General features: G+C 39.8%; 1 protein-coding gene across 1 annotated transcript in view; it reads left to right on the top strand.

Annotated features, from left to right (window-relative positions):
* The first annotated feature begins 2,389 nt into the window (after positions 1–2,389).
* RALA (RAS like proto-oncogene A) overlaps positions 2,390–22,198 on the top strand; it is a 77,039-nt gene continuing 57,230 nt past the window's right edge. The window contains exon 1 of the mRNA XM_069461743.1: positions 2,390–2,628. The gene's annotated coding sequence lies outside the window, so the exon portion shown is untranslated. The remainder of the gene's footprint in view (positions 2,629–22,198) is intronic.

Genomic DNA, 22,198 nt, shown 5'->3' with positions numbered 1-22,198 from the left:
TTGATCTGTGGCCAGTTTAATTAAGCGATTGTCAATGATTAAATTATTTTAATTGAAATATCAACATGGATAATATTTCATTTTATTACTTTATCATGCCGTACTAGTCACCATTGTCAGAATCACTTTCCTGACCAGAAGGTCCTCAGAAGAGCATTAAACATTACAGTATTGGTGTATGGATGGGCACCTGTCACCATATGGGGATTTTAAAAAATGTAGTATTTCAGTAATTTTCCCAAAGCAAAAGGAAAAGTGGTTTTAAAACTGTGGTCAATGAAGTGAGACTGCAGTCAGCTTGGATGTGGTGATGTAAGCCTGTGGCGTTTCTAACATCAGCCCAGCTCCTCTCCAGAGCTCTAGACCCATATAGCAACTGCCTTTAGACATCACTCTTACTTCAAACTCACCGGATCCAAAAAACTGAATTCATTTTTTGCAAAAATGAATTCTCCCTCCCTCAACTCATCCCAACCCCTCCTTATTTCATTTGGTAAAATACACGTTTATCCTGTGCCTCCCTCAAAGCAAAACAAGGCATCCACATTGCCACTTCCATTCTGTTACCCAGCAGCTGCCCTCAGCAACCAACTGCCAGTAGATCTGGCCTCCTGAATATGTTAGTGATAAGGAAAACCGCCATCTACTACTTAGCACAGCAGCCACCTGAGATCCCCACCCCTCACGGAAGACCAGCATTAGCATAATACTAACCTAACACCTGGCACATTAGCATATTACTAACCTAACACCTGGCACATCAGCATAACTAACACTAAACCTATTACCTGGTGCAGAAACTAACCTAACCTATTACCTGGCGGGCATTAGTCATCAGAGACCCCTCCCCTTGGATCACCCCAACTTAATAAAAATGGGAAAAACTGGGTAGAGGGAACTCAGAAATTGGTGGCGAGACCCCCTCTGAGCCCGCTGGCAAATAAACCTTGATTCTCCGACTCTCCGTGTGCTCGGTTTGTCCTCGGGACCACTGGCTATAACACTTGCTGTAACATTTGGAATCCATTTCCTTTGGATGGTCACTGCCACTCACACAGGATCCTTATTCTTTCTCTCTCTGTCTTCTGCAACGCCCCTTGTCCACAAGCTCTCTCCTTGCCCTGCTCCTCCCTCCAAGTAATCTGTTCTCCACTAACAGAAAACTAGCTTAAGTTGTCTATCTATCCAGGGCCATTCCTCTACACATTGCCTCACCAGGGAATGGAAGACATTTCATGATTTGGCTCCTGTTTTCTTCTCCAGCCTCATCTTTTCAGCAAAACAGGCTTGAACTTTAAGACCTGTTATTACCACTCAGTCTTTTCAACACACATTATTTATTCCTGTGCTGCATGTCCTTTCTGTTTGGATCCGGATTTGCTGTCCCACCCCTATTTTTGTGCTGGAAAATGCCTATTTTTTATCTTTAAAACTCTAGACTTAGTAAAGGCATCCATTCTTTCCTCTGCATACCTCGATATTCCATACTTTCAATCACAATTATTCGCTTTCATGTCTGCCCACTAGACCAGGCATTTCTTGAGTGAGTCATGCCAGGCACGTAGTTGGTACTCAAATGGGTCTGGGGTAGAATAAATAAATGTTAAGAGAGAAGAATCTGTGGCTGCTAACGGACTAACGGCCTATTTGGAACCTGTGGCGGGATTTAAATAAAGCAACCGATTTAGTGAAACTACCCCTAACAAGCCACCAAATCACAGTGCCATGCGGCCGCAGGATAATCTCAGCACCACACAGACACCAGACCTGCAGTGTCGCAGTGGGGTCCTAGCCCCCTCATTAAAGACTCGCAGACCATCCGCGGAGGTGAGTTCTCCTGGGGTCAACAGTTAGATATGAGGCCCAGGGCAGCCACCGAGACCCTCCAGCCAGGACAGACGACTGACCCACCTCCTAGGATTCCACCCGCGACAAGCCACGTCGCCAGCTGCTCTCTGAAAAACTCCGGTCATGGAACTGAGCAGCCCCAACCCTTAGACGCCCAGGGAGAAGGATCTGCCCCCCTAGAAGCAAGATGGCGGCCTCCGCTCGCCCCTCCTTCCCCTGAGAACCCCCTCCTGGTCCCCAAAAGAAAGACAAGGACATCGCGGCGCCGACGCTGAGATCCGGGAACCTCTGCGAGGCCCGCGGCCACTCCCGGGCCCTCGGGAGGTGACTTCACCTCGCGGCGCTCAGAGAACCGCGGGTGGGGCCGCACGAAAAGCAGCGCAGACCGCCCTCAACACACGAGGGCGGGGGCTGCCCAGCCCTCGCCCATCAAGCCATTGTTCTCCGGCCTGGCCCAAGATCACCCTCCTCTCAGCCCGCGGACAGGAAGTCGCTCCCCCGCCGGCCCCGCCCCTCATCCCAGCGCCCCGGAAGTGATAATTGGCTGCTGCTGCAGAGCGGCCAGGAGGAGGGTGGAACTCCCCAAAGCGGAGCGCCAGAGTCCTCCTCCTCCTCCTCCTTCTTCTCCAGCCGCCCCGGATCCACCGCCGCCCGTCGGACTCCTTCTGCCGCTCCCGGTGCGGCAGCTCCCAGGCGACAAGGGCTGAACACCCTCCGGCCGGAGCCAGCGCAGCCGCGGCTTCCGGAGCCCGTGGGGCGGCGGACCGGCTCGCGGTGCAGGTGAGCGATGCCCGCCCGGCCTCCCGCGGAGGGGCTGGGGCCGCCGGGGTGGCCGCGGGGGTGTGTCCGGGCAGCATTGGGCCGAGGCCCAGGCAGAGGGTCGGGCTGCCGAGATTGCACATCCCGAATTCTTCTCCGGGACGAGCTGCTGCGGGATGAGCCTGGACTGGAATCCAGGGTGCCGCGTTCGCCGCTGTGCGGGCGAGTGCGTCCCCGATAGCGGGCGGCTGCCGCGAGGTTCCCCGCGCCCGGCAGCCCCTCCGAGTTGGCCTCTTCGGAAGGTCACCTAGCACCTCTGGCCTGCCTCTCCGAAGTCCCCACCCGGGCGGTTCCCGCGACCTGGGGAAACCCGCCGCCGCCGCAGTCCCCGCGCCTCACTCCGCCCTTTTCCCCTCATTCCCTTTCTTTCCACTCCTTGCCTGTATTAGAGCAGTTGCTTTTTAAGCATCTTTGCCAGGGGTGTGTGTGTGTGTGTGTGCGTGCGTGCGTGCCAGTTAAAGGAATGGCTTTTTCAGACTGAAGTCATTAGAGGCTCCGCACCGAACTGAATAGCTGGCCTTGGGCTCTCGCACAGGTTTAGCCCATATTCGGGTAATCCAGCCTCTAAAACGAGGAAGAGAATGTAGATATTTTGGGTGAGGGCGTGTTTTCCTCCGTGGTTCGTTCCTGAAAAATTTCCAGAAGTGGAAGATGTGATGTGTATGCTTTAGCTTGTGTATACATGTGTAAGTAGGCGAGGGTGACGGCGCACAGGGGTGGCAGTGTTGTTTCAGGGTTTAGGGATTATTAGAGAGTTAAATTGGTCTTTGCTTGGAAACCTGAATGTCCAGACTTGTGAGAGCTCATCCAAGTGTCATTGAGGTAGTATGAGAACTTCAGTGCCACACCCTACGTGTCAAGCTGAAAAGCACCTAATTTACAAATTGTGTTTGGTGTGCATGGGGACACAACCTTTATAAAACATGTGTCATAAGTTAATTCCTTTCCTGAAAGTAAATTACAACTTTAATCACGTTGCAAAAATTGGGATAACAAATTTTGTCAGTAAACTATCACAGTAGAAAGGCATTCCTTTTAGCTTATGTTTATTAATGCATTTATGTTTTTCTGTCTGTATTAATACAGTATCATAAAATGACTTGTATTAAAGTAATACAATATTATTGTAAAATATTATCTTAAAGGTTGTTTTTAGACCTTTAATTTCTACAGAGTAGGAACCATGTCTTAGTCGTCACTATTTCCATGCGGTGTGCCTAGAACATAGAAGTTAGTTACACACATTTCTTCACTAAATGAATGAATGTGTAGGTGATCTCACAATCATCCTCTAGGAGCCACTTATTTTGTTGGGCTAGGGTGTTTGTTTTTGTTTTTTGTTTCAGGTTCTTGGCACATACAGACTTTGCTTTGTCTTTCCATTCTTTAGCAGAGTCAAAGAACAAGAAGAATTCCCTGCTTTCCAAAACACTATCCTCCTCTGAAAGATTAAAATTGTATCTGGGGGTTTGTGATCGGGCATTATAATAACTTGCATTTCAGTGTTAAATGTGTACTACTTGAGCACATTCAGGACTAACAGGAAGAAATTTCCTGGTGATAGGCAGTAAGTTTATTTGGGGGGTTGATAATCATACCCTATCTTAATCAAAAAGAGGGAATTAGGAGTTAACACTGTTGGGAAAAGTGGCTCATTCTTATGGATACATGAAATCCTCTGACATCCTGATATGACCTTAGCATGATTTACCAATAGCCATTTTCACATTTCTTTTCTAAAATCCAGATGCTGTTCTCTAGTGCTGCAGTCTGCAACCCTGAAGCCAAGGACCAGTATGGTCCTGGTCCGTGGCCTGTTAGAAACCAGGCTGCACAACAGGAGGTGAGCAGCAGGCCAGCCAGCAAAGCTTCATCTGTGTTTACAGGCGCTACCCATCTCTCCCATCACTGCATAAGCTCTGTCTCCTGTCAGATCAGTTGTGGCCTTAGATTCTCATAGGAGTGCAAACCCTACTGTAAACTGCACATGCGAGGGATCTGTGTTGCACGTTCCTTGTGATAATCTAATGCCCGATGATCTGAGGTGGAGCTGAGGCAGTGATGCTAGCACTGGGGAGTGGCTGCAAATACAGATTATCATTAGCAGAGAGGTTTGACTGCAGAATAAATGTAGTACATAGGGGCAAATTATAGGAAAGAATCTTGTCTACCATTTGTGGGGGAAGATTTTTGCCTATAGATGGTTGGATTATTTCCACTTTAAGGAGGTTCAAATAAGAAAAAAGTGCTGATATCCTCTTTCCTCTCATAGTATCTGGTGGTAGTCCTGCACTGGTTTTCCAAGCTCAGCTTCAGCAGAACATAAATAAATGTACAGTATCAATTCTGTGTATAGCGTACCAGTGTAATATACAGTTGTATACTTCAGTAGATGAGTGGCAAGGACAATCACTTTGAAAATACTAGAATAAGAGGCTGTGAATGTTAATGAGGTAAAAGATATGCCTTTGAAGAAGTGAGACAGTTTATGATTTTCGTTGTTTTATAAAGTGTTTTAATTCTTGGACACTAAGGAGAGTGACATTACCACTATACAGAGGTTACATTTCCCTTCTTTAATTCAGCAACCCTCTTGGTATTAACGGTTCTCATATATTGATTGCCTGCCAAGCACTGTGATAAGAGCTTTACTTAACATTATTTCTAATCTCCACAATACCTCTGCAAGATAGGTAGTTTTCCCATGCTCTATTAAGGCTAAATGAAGTTATTTGCCAGAGGCTAGGCACCTAGATAGTGTGTAGTAAAAGCCTGAATTTGAAAGTAACGATTTTTGAGAGCATTGAGTATTGGCAGTTAATCCTTAAAGGCTGAGGAAAAGGCGATTCTGATTGAGCCGATTCTGATTGAACCGTGAGCCGGAGCTTCAGGAAAGGCTTCAGCGCTCTTGGCCATCAAGCGTGGCCTGGGGTTTCCAGTGACCCTGGCCAGATAGCCTGAAGCAGCAACCATTCTTCTTATTATGTACAGTGTGCCCAAGTATAGTGTTACCATTTCTGTGTGTGCCATGATGGAAAAATTGTTGGGCATTGTTTTGACAGGTGTTCTGTTAGAGTATTAGGAACTCAGTTCTGGTGTTGGATTAGTGAATTTTACTTCTGAAATACCTGAACCATCCCTATACGAGAGGAGTACCATCAGCCTATGCATAGCGACCTTTCCTTGAAATCATGTTGTTTTTTAGTTCTTTCTTTCACTAATGGGGAAGAGGTTATGGAGGACAGTAGGAAGAATGGTAAAAGCAGCAGAAATATGCTGGGTCTGTTTTTATCATTCAAGACTGTGTCATTTTCTCTTTGGGTTTAGTATGGAGGCTTAAAGGTGGCAGAACTCTTGTCAGGGTCTAATTGCCGTTCATCGCTAGTAGAATTCTCTTTGGTCTTTCCAAGCCTGTGTACTTTTTTTAAACGCCTAAATAGGCTTAATTTGAAGGATATATTTATCTCTTAGTTTTAAAAAAAAAGGATATATTCCAATATTCTGTAGCATATATATATGATATAGCTTAAAGTTAAAAAAAAAAAAAAAGCTCATTCTGTAGCCCCCACAAGTAACAGTGATTCTTTGTTTTTCTTTAGCTCTCAGACACCTTTCTTACTACCTTTAAGTATGTGGTTACCATGTAGACAAAAGGAAGTTAAAGCTCTGAGGTTTTAAGAGACACGTGAGTAAATCTTGGGAGAGAATTTGCATCTTTGATTTAATTATACATGAAGGTAAAGACTTCTTTCCTCAAAGTCAAGAGGGTAGTCTGTACAAGCCAAAACAGGCAAGCTTCCATGAAATATTATAATACTATTCTTAAAGGCTTCTAATACTAGAGTCTTGTATTAGATTCAATAGACATAACACTTGATACACATAATCTCCTTAAAGTCTGGGATCCAATTTCATTGCTGAATTCACTTTTGAAACTAAATATCAGGGTTTGACAATGTTATTTTGGACAATAAAGCAATGAGATTATGAAATGACTTCTACTCCCAGGTGCATTGTAAAGGTAGGACAAAGATCCTTAGTTACCACAAAGATTCCCAGTTTCCATAAAGATTATGATTGTGTTCATCTAAGCCTCAGGATCTGTTTTCTTACACAGTTGAGTAGATAACATAGTAATCCATTAAAAGTAGAGATTGCCGGCCGGGCCCTGGTGGCTCATGCCTGTAATCCTAGCACTCTGGGAGGCCAAGGTGGGAGGATCACTTGAGCTCAGGAGTTCCAGACCAGCCTGAGCAAGAGTGAGACCTCGTCTCTACTAAAAATAGAAAGAAATTATATGGACAGCTAAAAATATATATATAGAAAAATTAGCCGGGCATGGTGGCGCATGCCTGTAGTCCCAGCTACTCAGGAGGCTGAGGCAGAAGGATCGCTTGAGCTCAGGAGTTTGAGGTTGCTGTGAGCTAGGCTGACGCCACGGCACTCACTCTAGCCCGGCAACAAAGCCAGACTCTGTCTCAAAAAAAAAAAAAAAGTAGAGGTTGCCACACCGAATGATTGATTGCAATTCAGCTGCCCTGTGTAGATCTATTCTGGATAACTGCAGTAGCCTTCTTGCCTATGGTTGGACCCTCTCTAATCTTTTTCCCACCCTTAGAACAGTTGTGATGCTCCCCTGCTTAAAATCCTTTTGTGGCTCCTCTTTGCCCATTAATAAAATTCATACTCCTTTTATCCTTAATGTCATATATAAAACCTTCAAGATGTACTCCTTACCTAACTCTAGCCTCGTGTCTCTTTTTCCATGATATTCAGTTCTAGCAATACTGACCTTCTGGAATGCTAATGTTTACTTACTCCGTTTCCTCTTCCTGGAATTCTAGCTGTTCCTCCTTTCCCCAATCTAATGTACTCCTACTGGTCCTTCAGAACTCAAAAATTAGGTTATTTGTCTGGATCCCGTCCTTCAAAAAAAAAAAAAATCTTCAAGACTCTGTTAGTTGCTTCTCTTATGTATTGTCATAACATCTGTTCTAGTACTTACTACACTATGGAAAGTGCTTTCATTAGCCTATGGTAAATTTTCTTGACCACAGTCCACAGTAACCTAACAACTATACAAACACATTCTCTCTCTCTCTCTCTCTCTCTTTCTCTCTTTAAAAGGCTTTTATAGGCCTTTATCAGAAGTTTCCAAACTTTCTCAATTCATGACACCCTTATTATATCATTAATTTTTCCAGTGTCCCTAGGTGAAAAGAAACACTTCAACAGTTTATTAAATAGGTCCAAACACCTTAATAAGTATTTATCTCCTAACAACTCAGCAGCTATTTGAAAAGATACATAAACTAAACTAAATAACTTTCATTCCTAACAGCATAATACTCTATTATATGTACCAAGGTTTTTTCAACTAATGTCCTACTTGGTCATTAAAGTAATTTCCAGTATTTTGCAATTACAAATGATGCTACAGTGAAAAACTTTGTGTACACGTATCTTTATATTGTTGGAGGTGTATCTTCAGGATAAATGCATGTATAGATTTGTTAAGATAGTGCCAAATTCTTGTCCCTATCGAGTTGTACTATTTTGCATTCCCACCAGCAGTGTATGAGCGTAGAGTGCTTGTTTCTCCACAGCCTCACCAGCAGAGTGTTTTATTAGCTTTTGAATTTCTGCCAATCTAATGAGTAAGAAATGGTATCTCAGCATAGTTTTCATTTCTGTTTCTCTTATTACAACTGAATTCAATGTGTTTTCATATGTTTAAAGGCCATTTTAGCATTTCTTTTTATTTGTTATATTATTTGCCCACTTTCTATGTGATTTTTGGTCTTTTTCCCCCCCTCAGCTTTTAAAAGATCTTTGTATTTAAGAATATTAGCCATTTAACATACGTTGCAAATATTTTTGCCCAGCCATCTTTTTTTGGCATTGCTTGTGGAGTTTCTTGCCATGCAAGAATTTGTGTTTGCATAGTTGAATATATTAAATTTATTGTATCTGGAGTTTTAGTTGTATTTAGAAAGCCTTTCCTTATCATCAGGTTATAGAAGAATTTACACATGCTTTCTTCTACTACTCTTATAGTTTTATTTTTCACATTTATTTCCATTTTGAGTATATTTCTGTATGTGGTGTGAGGAATGGATCTAATTTTATCCTTTTCTAAGTGACTATCCAGTTGTCCCAATAACATTTGTTTAAAAAGAAAAATCTTTGCCCTTTTGTCATATACTACATTTCTATATGTAGTTAGGTATATTTTATTCTGTTGGATTGTCTCACCATTCGTGCACCAGTACCACACCATTTAAATCATAGAGGCTTTGTAGTAGGTTTCAATATCTGGTAGGGCTAATCCCCTATTATAGCTCCTCCTCTTCAGAGTTTTCCCTGCTCTTCTTGCATATTTTATTTTTCCATATGAACTTTAGCATCAATTTGTCTAACTTTGTTAAAAATCTCATTGCTATTTTTATTGGGATCACATTCAACTTATGATTTAACTTACAGAGAACTGACATCTTGATGATATTGAGACATCTTAACTTAGAACAAGCAATGTCTTTTCATTTTCTTAAGTCTGCTTTTGTGTCTTTGAGGAATGGGTTATAATTTTCTTCATGTAGCTTTTGAACATTTCCTCTTAAGCTTATTCCTAAGTATTTTATCTTGTTTTATTGCCATTATGAATATTTTTCTTTTCAATTGTATGTTATAACTGGTTATTCATGTATATGAATATTGTTGATTTCTGTATGTTTTCCTGCTACCTTGCCAAATTCTTTTTTTTTTTTTTTTTTTGAGACAGAGTCTGTCTCTGTTGCCCGGGCTAGAGTGCCGTGGTATCAGCCTAGCTCACAGCAACCTCAAACTCCTGGGCTTAAACGATCCTCTTGCCTCAGCCTCCCAAGTAGCTGGGACTACAGGCATACACCACCATGCCTGGTTAATTTTTTCTATGTATATTTTTAGTTGTCCAGATAATTTCTTTCTATTTTTAGTAGAGACGGGGTCTTGCTCTTGCTCAGGCTGTTCTTGAACTCCTGACCTCGAGCGATCCTCCCGCCTCGGCCTCCCAGAGTCCTAAGATTATAGGTGTGAGCCACCATGCCTGGCCATGCCAAATTCTTATTACGTTACTTTTAGCATTACTTTTCTTACTTTCCAGATATACTATCATGTCATCTGTAAATAGAGGGTTTTTCCCCCTTCTTTTCCAATGTTTATGCCTTTAACTATTTATCTTATTGAATTGCATTGACTGATATCTCCAGAGCAATGTTAAATAGCAGTGTAATAGTGTCTTTGATAGAGATACTGATTGCTTTATTGTATTATCTTTACTGTGGATATACAAGTGCATGCATTTGTACCTAAATATTAATTTAGCTATGTATTAATATATGCCTTTTAAGGGTTGCATGCAGTCCTTCACTCTTTAAGAGATACTTAATGGAGACAGATGTGGTGAGAGGCAGGAAAGGTTGACTTTCTTAGTGGGTGGTAGCAGAATATACTGATGAGCAAGGTAAGGACTACCCTGTGGTTTCCCAGTTCATAGAAACAGTCCTGAGTTTTCATCCTGCTTCTCTGCACAGTTCTTCTGGATTTTATTGTGGTCTTCACCCAGCCAGTCACAGGGATGCCACAGGGAGACCTCCTTTTCCCTTCTAGGCTAAAGCTGTCAAAGGTCTATGAAAATCTAGGGGTTCCCTTCTTGGTTTTCACAGTCCTAAGTGGTTTCTATGCTTTGCAGATAAATAAGACTCACTTTGTATTGATACGTGCTGTCTTGGGTCCTTGGGTCTCTAGGTTATGTGTATGGCAAGACAGATTTGTAATTAGATAAGTTTATCCATGGGGGTGGCCTAGAGAACATAGGTGTGTGGTGGTTCTATACAAATTTGTAGGGCCTAGGAGATCTGGCTTTGAGGCAGTTCTTTCTCTGTATTTTATTTATGTGCACCCAGTCCTCTGGCTGGAATTATGTGTTGGTGTGAAATCAGGTGTTGGCCTGGCATCCTGCACACATTCCATCCACATGACCATGATGAACACACATCAGTGCTGTCTCCCAAAGTTCTGGAGAGTGTTTTCATTTCCCTGCCATCTAATTCATCCAGAAATTCAAGCAGTATATTTTCTGTAGATGCTTATAGTTTCAAGATTGTATGTGTTCATGTGTGAATTCTCAGTGCATATCCTGTTTTTTATCTCTGTCATGCTAATGTTTCCTCTCCCAGGAATGCTGGGTAATAGGGTATTTATTAATTTCTTGTCCCATATGCTAAGTAGGTCCTCCCTAGAACTTCCTACAACTCTCGGTCCATCTCCTGTTGTCCATCTTTGCTGTCCCAGGAGTGCTGGTAGGTGGGGTGTTTAATAATCTCTTGTCCCTAGGTTGAGGAGCTCTCATTCACCAGGTGAGCACTCTTGGTCCATGCCCACTGTCCATCCCCACTTTTCCTGTGACCTGTGTAGCCCTTTTCTCTCTGGATCTTATTGGCTCACTAGCATGAAATTCAGACTTGGAAGGACAGGGTTTGAGAATTCTTTGCCTTAAAGATCCTCAGATCTTGCCCTGTGGTACATACAGCTACCTTGATGGCAGGCTTGGGCAGGAGGATGATCTTTTCTCTTCTCTCTTTTTTTGGCCTACTCCCTCTCCCCTCACCTTTTTAGTCTGAGGGAAATCTGTTTCCCCTCATCTTTTTGCCTAAGACATTTAGTCTGTGACAGAAAATCCTCTTCCCCTGAGGTCTTAGGTTTCTGGGACACCAGCCCTAGTCACTTAATGCTTGGATAATTGGTAACTTTCCCTCTACTCTGTTAATCTCCAAGGTCTCCCTATTTCCTGTGTCTACACACTACAACTAATTCTGTATGCCTGTTACTTCATTTATTCCTATTTGCTGCTGCTTGTTTTCAGTAGCTTTCTTAGTCCCTAAGAATAAAATAAAACTAGATCATTTGCTCTGCTTATCTCTTCTTTTGCTTTGGTCCAGTTCATTTCTTTGTTTTGTTTTGTTAAAGTTTATATATTTATCAGATTACAACTGTTTGATTTTTTTGTACATTCACTGGTCATTTGTATTTCTTATTCTATGAATTGTCTTTTTATGTCCTTTGCTTATTTATTTATTTATTTATTGCAGTGGGGACCTGAATCTTTTTTATAATAACAGGTTTATTGAGATAATTCATATACCGTAAAATTCACGCTCTAAAAAAAGTGTGCAATTTAGTGGTTTTTTAACATAGTCATAGAGTTGTGCAACCCTCAATACTATGTAATTCTGAAATATTTTCATTGCCCCCAAGAAGAAAGCCATGCTTAGTAGTCATCACTCCTGATTTTTTTTCACAGCCTGTGGCTACTTCTTCAGCCTCTGGCTACTACTGATCTACTTCCTGTCTCTACAGATGTGCCTAGGGACATTTTTGGATTCCGTAAATGGAATCATAATGATATGTGGCTTTTTGTTGTTGTTGTTCTTGTTTTGAGACAGAGTCTCACTCTGTTGCCCGGGCCAGAGTGAGTGCGGTAGCATCAGCCTAGCTCACAGCAACCCCAAACTCCTGGGCTTACGCGATCCTACTCCCTCAGCCTCCCGAGTAGCTGGGACTGCAGGCATGTACAACCATGCCCGGCTAATTTTTTCTATATATTTGTAGTTATCCAGCTAATTTCTTTCTTTCTTTTTTTTTTTTTTTTTTGGTTGAGATGGGGGGCGGTCTCACTCTTGCTCAGGCTGGTCTCGAACTCCTGAGCTCAAACGATCTGCCCGCCTCGGCCTCCCAAGTGCTAGGATTACAGGTGTAATCGCCACTGTGCCTGGGCGATATGTGGTCTTTTGTGTCTGGCAGCTTTCATTTAACATAATGTTTTCCAAGTCCATCCATGTTATAGCATGTAGCAATACTTCATTTACTTTTATGGCTGAATAATGTTCTGTTTTATGGATATGCCACATTTTGTTTATCCATTCACCAGTCGAAAGACTTTTGGGTATTGTCACTTTGAGCTTATATTGAATAACACTGCCATGAACGTTGATGTATCTGTTTTTGCACAGACACGTTTTCATTTCCGTTGGATATATATACCTAGGAGTGGAATTGCTGGGTCATGGTAGCTCTACGCTTAACATTTTGAGGACCTACCGAACTATTTTCTAAAGCAGCTGCACGATTTTACATTCCTAGTAGCAGTGTTGTGAGGGTTCCCAGGTTTTTCACATCTTCACCAACACTTGTTACTGCCCATCTTTTTGATTATAGCCATGCTCGTGAGTATGATTTCTGTCTTTGTCCAAGCTCTTCTCTGTGTGTATGAAGTAATCTACGTCTTCACATATCATGTCTTTTTCTTCTTAGATATCTTAGTTTGAGGTACAGTGCCAAGAATGCTTTTTTTATGTTAAAAACTGTAGATGGGACTTTTTGTTTGAATTTCCAGGTGAACTTTTCCTCATTAATAAGATTTCTGTTTTACGTTAGTGTGTTTGATGAGTTTCAAGCTGTTAAAACTTTAAATTGTTAAAAGCACACTGTTACAAGTGTGGCATAACAAGTAGTAAGACAAAATGTCTTAGAGTAGTGCAGTTTATAATGAATTATTTATAATGAACACTGACAACATCTGTAAGTGAATTGTTAGCTCAGTGTTGACTACAAAATTGAGGTGCCCCAATTATAGTGAAACTAACCAAAAATGATGCTAGGTTTAATCCTGTGTTTCTGTCCCTATTAACAGGAAGGTACAAAGTGTGACTACATTTTTTTTAAATGGAAATTTTGCGCTCTTGTATACATGATCTTGTTTGATCTTTATATCAGCCAAGAGATATAGATGGGATGGGTGTTTTGCCATATGGGAAAATTTATTGCCCTTCATTCAACGATGTTTTTTTGAACACACCTATAAACTTAAAGATTTCAGCACCAACTAATAACTAGGTGGTGCTTTGACTTAAATGATATTTCAAAAAGTATTTGTTAAAAATAGCATTTTCATAAAGCTTTAACTAGTCTCTGCATATTTATTTTATACTTTTAGTTCCCATTTGTTCCCTCTCCTAGTTTCTGACATAGTCATAGACCAAAGAGATAACAGTATATATACATCAACTATGTGCTGCTTTCTAAAATGCACAGCGAACTGCGATTCCCTTTACATTTAGTTACAGTGTAAAATGAGAGTGCTATTTTCCCCCAACTTGGTGTTTTTGAAACAGTTCAACCCTACAGAAAAGATAAGAAAAAGTAGCACAGTACATTGAATGCCTGCATACTTTACACCTATCCTCACCAATCAACAATTATCATTTTGCCAGGTTTGCTTTTTCTAAGTATAGGCATTTTTATTTTTCAGAGCTATTTGAAAGATAAGTTGGGGAAACTTTACTTCTGTGTACTTCAGCTTACATCTTCTGAGAATAAAGATGTTCTCTTCCATAACCATAATATGGTAACACCTAAGAAAATTATTAAATATTCCATAACATCATCTAATATCTAGTCCGAATTCAGGTTTTCTAATTGTCTCCTAATGTCTTTAATAGCTATTTTATACCCTGATCTAGGATCCAGTCAAGGTTCACAATTTCTGTTTACTTATATCTTCTTTAGTCTCTTATTTATTTTTCTTGTTGAACTTCTTTGAGCTAAAATTTACATATAAAATTCACCTGTTTTAGGTTTACAGTGATTTTTAGTAACTTTACTGAGTTAAGTCATCATCACCATAATCTAGTTGTTTGTTTTTGTTTTTGTTTTTTTTTTTTTGAGACAGAGTCTCTCTCTGTTGCCCAGGCTAGAGTGAGTGCCGTGGCGTCAGCCTAGCTCACAGCAACCTCAAACTCCTGAGCTCAAGGGATCCTCCTGTCTCAGCCTCCCGAGTAGCTGGGACTACAGGCATGCACCACCATGCCCGGCTAATTTTTTCTATATATATATTTTAGCTGTCCATATAGTTTCTTTCTATTTTTAGTAGAGATGGGGTCTCGCTCTTGCTCAGGCTGGTCTCGAACTCCTGAGCTCAAACGATCCGCCCACCTCGGCCTCCCAGAGTGCTAGGATTACAGGCGTGAGCCACCGCGCCCGGCCACCATAATCTAGTTTTAAAACATTTTAATCCATAGTTTTAAACCTTGATAAGATCCCTTTTGCCCATTTATAGTTAATCCCTTTTCTCCACCTCCAACACCAGGCAACCATTAGCTTATGTTCTGTCTCCACAGAGTTTCCCTTTCTGGACAGTATACATAAATGGAATCATACAATATGAGTTTTTTTTGTGTCTGACATCTTTTACTTAGCATAATAGATTGACATTTAGATTATTTCCATTTTTTGGTTATTATGAATAATTTTGCTATGAATATTCATGTACTTGCCTTTGTGTGGACATAATGGTTTAATTTCTTATGAATATATTCCTAGGAGTGTAATTGTTGGATTGTATGGTACATTTGTGTTTAACTTTTTAAAAAACTACCAAACTTTTCCAAAGTAGCCACACATTATTTTGCATTCCCACCAGCAATGTTGGAGGGCTCCTATTTCTCTGCACCTCTACCAACAGTTAATAAGTCCTCACTTAACATTGCGGATAGGTTCTTAGAAAGTGTGACTTTAAGCGAAATCAGTTTTACCATAGCTTAATTGATATAAACGACTTAGATATGCCAGTGAACCTAACTTGTACATCTTTGGGATATGGAAGGAAACCAGAGGACCCAGAGAAAACCCATGTGGACGTGGGGGAATGTGCAAAGCACACAGACAGTGCTCCCTGCCAGGAATCATTTTTTTTCTTTATCAGTGTTAAAACAAAACTGATAACAAAACAGTGTTATTTGAAGACCTGCTGTAGTCTTTTTGTTGTTTTGTATTATACTAGTCTAGTGGGTATGAAATGGTATCTCATTGTGGTTTTAATTTGCATTACCCTAATGACTAATGTTGTTCAATCAGCATCTTTTCTTGTGTTTATTGGCCATTCATATATCTTTGGTAACATGTCTAATCAAATCTTTTTCTCATTTCTTTTTAAATTTGGTTGTTTGTCTTCTCAGTATAGAGTTGAAGAGTTCTTTGTGTATTCTGGATACAAATCTTTTATCAGATATATTTGATTGGCAAATATTTTCTCCCAGAGAGTGCTGGGGTTTTTTTGTAATGATGTTAACCATGAGCCTTGCTTAATCCTTTCTAATTTGCCATAGGGCTTTTTTGGAGTGTTGGAATAAAAGCTAAACCTTTCCTTCTTAATTATTCCACATGTCCAGTATTGAAGCAGAGTCAATGATTAAAAACTAGAATAGTCACGTTTGTCTTCATTCTATAAGTAAGCAGTGAGACACTCTTCCCCTTTGAACCCTGGGAGGTAAATAATCAAACTATGGGTATTAGGACTCTTTCAGTTGTAGGAGCCAGAAATCCAGTTCAGCAAACCAGAATTTTGCGATTTTTCTCTCCCTTCCTCTGCTTCCTTTTTCATTTTACTGGCAGACTCTCTTCATGTGGTCAGGAAGATGGATACCTTCATCTCCAGATTCAGTTCTTCTCAGCTCAGCAGGAAGGAATGGAGTACTCTGTCCAGCCTGGGTCTCTTGCCTTGCTTCTGAGGGAGGGAGAGCATCCTGATTTAGTCCTGTTGTAGTGGAGTGAGGAGAGGGTGGTTCCCTGTAGAGGAAGGGGTGCTGGCCAGACAGTTCATGTCTGCTTTTTTAGGGATGTTGTATAATTTTTGCCCACTTTTATGAGATTAAACCAAAAGTAATGAATACTTTTGGTTAATATTTGGAGTATTTGAAAAAATCATGTTTGTTATCTAATTTTAACTCTAAATCAGGCTTTACTAATAGCACTCATTTCTTATCTAAACAAACACATGTGATACTTGGTTTAAGCTAAAACATTCTACATACCTCTTCCCACCTCCCAAGGAGGTGAGAGGACCTACATTAACAATGATGACAACTTGGTGATAGTGGCTGGACCCTTCCCCCTTCTCATGGACATTGTTTTATGTATTGATAGTTTTCTTTAGCTCTCCGAGTGGGGGTTGTATCCAACTGTCTTGGAGTTTCTACATTCCTACAGATTACTGAAATCAATTTTTTATAATTGGTTTGCTTCCCCTCCACATTCATATATTTGGATTCTTAAGCTCTGTCAGTGTCCATATGTTATATGATTCATTTTTGAAGTGATTTTTTTAAAAAGTAAGGATAGTTTCCAGTTCCTTTTTATGATGTTGGGTGTATGATGTGTATGGTGGTGGTGCTGTTGATGTAGTTGTATTTTCCTGCTCATAAAAGGAAATAATTTTTATCACTTGAAGTTCTTCTTAGCTAAACCCTTATAAGTGGTATTTGTTCGTGTAGTTGTACAGATAACTGTGGATACTGTGTGAATCTTCCATTTCTTCCATATAATACTCTTCAGGATTTATTTTCAGTGTGAAAATTAAATACAAAAATGAAAACTTTGGTTTTGGATTGTCTGTATAAAATGTATCATCTGTCAGATTTGGAACAGACCTTAAAAAGGCATCTGGTATATTATTCCACCTGTAGGGGAAGCTAAAGGTCACCTCTACCCATTTGAGTTCTTGGTTGGGATGGACCTCTGTAACAAAACACAAACAAGTTTACCAGTAGACAAGCCCATACATTTTATTAACATGCATAGCACAACATGTGAGAGAAAGCCTCGCTGAAAAGTAACTCAGAGCAGTGGATTAGAACTCTGGCTTATATACCATCAGTTTGTGGATAAGTGACAGGACAAAGGGAAGGGTTTTAGGCTTCCAAGTGCCCGAAACCGTGGGAAGGTAAATATACAGAGGAAACCAGAGAAGATTTGTTTGCAGATTCCTCTGGGCTGATAAGCATCTAGAGTTGTCTCCAGTGAAGGAGAATTTATATCCTGTCTTTAGGCAGATAAGGGGGAGGATAGAGCTTTTCTGGTTTGCAACTTCTCAATTGCCTTCAGCTCAAAATAATTTTTATGTCAGAGTGTCATATTTTGGGGGTGACATTCTGATTTCCTTCACACCCTTTATAAAAATCCCCTAAAAACTGTCTAGCCACTAGCTATTCTTAAACTCTGGTAGTGATATAGTGGAAATCTGCTTCATGTTTGGATTTTTAAATTTAAAAATCTGTTCTTGTTTTGAACTGAAGTCTATTGGCTTGTGACTTTTCTTTGTTCTTTGTTTTGCTATGTAGAGCAGCACTTAGTATACACATATTTTTGAGCATTTGTTAAAACAGTGCACCTGTTGACAGAATTGACAGTAGTCATTTTGCATAAACCTTTCTTCAAATAATTGAAACTGGCAGTCAGAAAAGTACCCTGCTGGCTTCCCAAGTGGTCTGCTTGTATAGGCCACACATCCTTTATTTCTTTAAGTTAGTTTCTAACCATCCTGATCACAAGCTTCTAAAAATAATTCAGTAACATTCACTTACTTGGAGCTCAAACTTTACAGCTTAAATGTGAAATACCCTTAAAGAGGGAGTAGAAAATTATTAAAATCTGTAGATTTCTTTCTGTAGCCTGCCCCTGACCTAAGCGATTTCAAATTTATTATTTCCATTTAATCATCCGAACACAACCCTGTGAAATAGAAAATGAGGAAACTTAAGATTGTACCATTAAGATTAGGAAGTAAAGTTAAAACAAAACAATAATACTTTTGAGCATTCAAAGTAGAAATGCCAAGGTCCTAGCACTAGAGGCTGTTATACATCTGATGCTCAAGAGAATAATTAGGTCATCATGCAGAGCCTACTTACTCTTACTTTATACCTAATAATAGCCCTGGTAGTTTGCTGCTAAACAGTTTTTAGGGGTGAGAGGATGCTGCTGAAGGTGGGCACATAGGCACTAGTGATCAGTGAGGGACACCTATGGAAGGAAGAGGCAGAAAAACTATACAGTGCTGATAAGAGAATTCATAGTTCCGTGTTCTAGGCCTATTGAATCCAAGGAAAACTACCCTGAATACATAATAGCCTCTGAGAACAGGATTGTAGTTAGCCATAATGATTCTGGGGCATTAAGAAATTAAAAAAAAATTATTCAGTTAAATTGAGGAATTTGTAAGATAAAATCTGAACTCAAAATCTTTGTTGAATACAAAAAAGTTTTATTCTACTTGAGTACTGCTTCTGGTAGCTAAATTGTTTGTTTCTCGTTGATTATGGTCTTTTTGGGAAATTCCCATGATTGTTATTATTATTATTTTTTTTTTGGAGACAGAGTCTCACTCTTTTGCCCTGGTTAGAGTGCTGTGGCACTAGTCTAGCTCACAGCAACCTCAAACTCCTGGGCTTAAGCAATCCTTCTGCCTCAGCCTCTCGAGTAGCTGGGACTACAGGCATGCGCCACCATGCCCAGCTAATTTTTTCTATATATTTTTAGTTGTCCAGATAATTTCTTTATATTTTTTAGTAGAGATGGGGTCTCGCTCTTGCTCAGGCTGGTCTCAAACTCCTGACCTCAAGCAATCCTCCCACCTCAGCATCCCAGAGTGCTAGGATTACAGGCGTGAGCCACCGCGCCTGGCCCCCATGATTATTGTTTTTTTAATGTGTATGTTAAGAGTTAAGTATAAAAAGGCACTAGGTGTATGGTAGGTATTCATACTCATCAGTGCTTATTTTGAGAGGTAATCTATACAGTTAGAATTTATCATTTCTTATAACCTTGATGAATTACCAGTGTTTTCCCATGGTTTATCCCAGCTTGACTTCCCTTTTGTGTCAGAGCATATTCTGATCCACTTCCCCTGCTACCAGTTGTTAAGTATTTAAAGACTGCTATTATTAGCCAAAATGAAACATAGTTTAATATTTCATATAAAAATGTATGCCAGTACTTATAAAATTATCTAGTTAGCATTTCAAAACTAGATTTGGAAATAAATGAATAAGATTGTATTATTCCAGAAATACTTTAATTTTCATCCTTCATCTCATTTTTCTCCAAACCCCAGCTATTCATTTGGTTGCTCTTTTGCCATAAGTAGTCAAATAGAGTAATCTTTTATTCTTATGGATTTAAATTGTATCTAATTTTATTACATCTTTAAATCTTTGATACACATATTTTTTGTTCTTCACCAAAAAAAATTGGTTAAAATGTATAGTACAGAATATTTATGGTATTTTTTTTTATTGTTTAAAACCCAGAAATAATCCTTGTCAGAGCATCACTATCGTTGAGACTATAAGACAGGAAGCTTATCTATGCTTTAAGTCAAATTTTAGTAACTTCATGCTAAAAACAGTTTTGTTGTGAAGTTTAAAATACATGTTATCACTTGACAGATTTGCGCAAAATGTAGGAAACTCAAATTCTGCTTATAAACTACGTTTTCCCATTTCTTTACATCAGTCGATAAGAGATATGATGCAACTGGACTTTTTGATGACTTTCCTAGACCTTAACAGTATGAAGTGCTCTTTGGTTTAAAATATTGCTATTATAATTGTAACATTATTTGGGTTCAGAACTGAATACTCATTTTTTTAAATGATTTAATGTCAGTATGAAATACCACTTACATTAAAATGCTTGGAACAAGGGAAAACAACAACAGGTTTCCTTTTGTAGCTTATTTTTGTTATATTAGTCAATACACATATTTTATAAATTCTGTGTCACAGTGTAGGAGTGTCCAGAAAGAACATTCCCTTTTATGGCAGTCATATGAAAGTAATTTTGAGATGCAAGTTGTTACTGATGTGTGTTTTCTTCATTCTTAAACTGGGATGTGTTGGCAATTGTGGCTTCATAAATAAAATGAGAAAGGGAAGAATGATAGTAATTGAGGGCTTTTTTCTTTAGAAATTATAGGGGTTTTTTTCTTTAATATTTGAAGCTGTAAGAAGTCCGTTTATTGTCAGTAGAGTGTAAAGGTTTGAACAGAAGCATGGAACCTTTTGGGGGAAACAATATGGTATAGTAACATGAGCATAGGTCTTGTTTAATAAAAGGTTTCTTGAATGAATAGACACCCACTCTGTGCCAGGCACTGTACTACACACATAAGAGGGACAGGCATTTAACCTAGGTGTGAGGAATAGGGAAAGCTTTCCAGAAGTGACCTCAGGAAAATGAGTAGGAGTTTGATAAAGGAGATGCATCAGGTTGACTTGGACATTGAGTGTTCAAAACTGGGAAATAAAATTCATGCCATGAGTGCAGAGCAAGAGTGGCATATTCTTAAGGTGTAAGGGCTGGGGGAGGGAAAAGAGCCTGAAAATAGAGGGTTGGGAGGGTTATAGGCAGATCCTGAAGCAACTTGTCTTGGGTCACTGGGGAGCCAATGCAAAAAAATCTAAGGAGCATTAGATAAGGTTTGCTTTTAAACTGACTTTTTTTGACTGTGCTCTACTGCAGTGCTCCTGAAATTATCTCTGTTGAAGGGCCATCTTTTAAATTTTCAATATGTGGCAGACTGATACTTTTGTAAAATACAACAAAAATTAATTACTAGAAGAATGAAATATTAAAACAGAAAACAAGTCCACTTTTTAATTAGATTGAATGGACATAAAATTACTCTAAGTTCCTCTGTAAAAGTTTCTGTGTACTCTCAAATTTATTCTCTCCTAGTCATAAAGTAGTTCACCTGGAATACCTCTGCTACAGAGCAATAATGTATTTTTGGTCATGGATGTTGCCACTACAGAACTCTAGAACCTCCCATGTGTATATTTACTTTTCAGTCATACCTACTGCTGTGCAGTTATATCATGTCCATTATAAACCGTAAAATATAAATTAGAAAATAATGAGAGGTTAGATAAGCTATTGTAAATTTTAAAATTTCATTTTTTTATTTTAGAAGAAATTTCTGTATTTCATTTTTTTTTTTTTTTTTTTTTTTTTTTTTTTTTTTTGTTGAGACAGAGTCTCACTTTGTTGCCCAGGCTAGAGTGAGTGCCGTGGCGTCAGCTTAGCTCACAGCAACCTCAGACTCCTCGGCTTAAGCGATCCTACTGCCTCAGCCTCCCGAGTAGCTGGGACGACAGGCATGCGCCACTATGCCCGGCTAATTTTTTTTTTTCTTTATAGATTTTTAGTTGTCCATATAATGTCTTTCCATTTTTAGTAGAGACGAGGTCTCGCTCAGGCTGGTCTCGAACTCCTGACCTTGAGCAATCCACCCGCCTCGGCCTCCCAGAGTGCTAGGATTACAGGCGTGAGCCACCGCGCCCGGCCTGTATTTCATTTTTATAGAACTTTGTTCTATAGTTTTTTTACTGAAAGACAACAGACAGGAAAATTTTATTTTTAATAATGTAAAAATAATGTGTTGGCACTAAATATTGTATAATGAGAGCAGTGTAGTTGAATGTGCTTTATTGTAACTTTTGAAAGTCTTGGTTCATTCATACAACAAATAATTATCTAGGTCCTCTTCCAGGTGCTGGAAGTACTGGAGAGCATAAAATACACGAAAATCCCTGCTTATATGGAGCCTTCATTCGAGTGGAGGTTAATGCTTTGTGACATGGTGATTCAAAGGCCTGGT

The sequence above is a fragment of the Eulemur rufifrons genome, chromosome 29, assembly GCF_041146395.1.
Source record: "Eulemur rufifrons isolate Redbay chromosome 29, OSU_ERuf_1, whole genome shotgun sequence".
NCBI classification, from domain to species: Eukaryota; Metazoa; Chordata; class Mammalia; order Primates; family Lemuridae; genus Eulemur; species Eulemur rufifrons.
Note: the sequence above shows the minus strand (reverse complement) of the source record. Positions and strands in the feature narration are given on the sequence as shown.